Source organism: Odontomachus brunneus, unplaced genomic scaffold, assembly GCF_010583005.1.
Source record: "Odontomachus brunneus isolate Ranch 3 - 2012 unplaced genomic scaffold, Obru_v1 Obru_scaffold_298, whole genome shotgun sequence".
Lineage (NCBI taxonomy): Eukaryota > Metazoa > Arthropoda > Insecta > Hymenoptera > Formicidae > Odontomachus > Odontomachus brunneus.
Window position 1 is genome coordinate 180640 of NW_022639748.1, and position 1425 is coordinate 182064.

Here is a 1425-nt window from a genome sequence, read left to right on the forward strand (position 1 = left end):
CCCGAGTATGGGTGCCCCTCTCCCCCTTCCCAGGCCTGGGCCCGAGTAGGGACGGATCGAGGGCGTCCCACACTTTCGCCCGACGGAGCACCGACGTGCAATGCCTACACGCGCGGAACCTTCTTCTCCCCAGCGACAGGAGACTACCCATCGCGGAGTGGAGGTCCCCCAAACCCAGATCACCCCAAGGTTGGTGGCGGAGCAAGTTCCCCCTAACGGTCCCAGCAGGTCTGGCGATTGGAGTCAGGGCCGCCAACCCCTACCGGCAATTGAGCCTATCGGTCCTGTGGGAGTTGCCGGGCTCCCCGGGCTCCCCTGCAGTGGAGGGTCTTTCGATCCCCTCTAGCAAAAGCGGGGCTGCAGCCCACCGCGGTCCGGTTTTCGGTGTGGGTTTTCCTTCCCCGTTGCCGCCGTTAGCCAGCGATCCTCAGGTAGGGACCTCCCCTCCGGCCGAAGCCGAAAGGTACTGCCGCCAAGCCTTCATCGGATCGCCGGTACTCCTCCACCACGCTAAGGTGGCGGCACGGAGGGGACACTTGGCAAAACCTAGGTTAAAATTGGAGAAAAACTTTTTCTGACGCATGATATCGTTAGATTTTCGTTTGCACGTTTCAAAACAAGTCGAGTTTTCGTTTGCACACCTCTAGAAAAAAAATAATTTAACATTGAATTTGGGGGGGCTAACTTCAGACTTTGCAAAACTTATAATTCCACAAACAATTGTCTGACGCATGATAACATTAATTTTACTTTAGATATTTTAATTTCAGTTTAATATTTTCATGTTTATTGTTTTAGGATTTGAATTCTAACAAAAACTTTTTCACTGTAAATATTTTCTTTTAGTACTCTACATAACAAGTTTATTTTTCCTTTTATGTTTGTCAGTTATATAAGTATATAGTTTATTGTACACATATTTCCATCATATTATAAAAAGTTTTATATATTTTATTTTTATTATACATTTATTTGGATTATTGTGATTTCCCAGTAAACGCTAGATATTCACTGGAATATTCACCAAATGTTCCACAAATCCAATAATAATATGTCAATAATATGTTAATAATATGTTGCTGTATTACCAGATTAGTTCTAACTGTTTCCTTTAACTCATACATGTGTGGTTAGATAGAACACTCTGTTTTGTATTCAACACTAATTTTTTTATATTTACGAAATATATACTTAATACCCAATAAGCAATTTGACCGCAGACTGCGCACACCTTTGATCAAAAGTCGACACCAAAACTGTAGTCCCTATTGAGCTACGTTTTTGGCGATAGAGCCTGCTGTTGGTCAATTGTTGCAGATGTGCAGCATAAACCGCGCTGAACTTGCCGCGCGACAGGACTCGCGCTGTTTCTGTTGCCAATCGGCTGTCAGATCGTTGCAGGCTTTGCCCGGTTTTTGCAGCAAA

The 1425-nt window shown here is 44.8% G+C and overlaps 1 protein-coding gene across 1 annotated transcript in view; it reads left to right on the plus strand.

Moving 5' to 3' along the window:
- Positions 1-1425, plus strand: part of LOC116853266 — a 9636-nt gene that overhangs the window by 1899 nt on the left and 6312 nt on the right. The gene's annotated exons all lie outside the window — the stretch shown is intronic.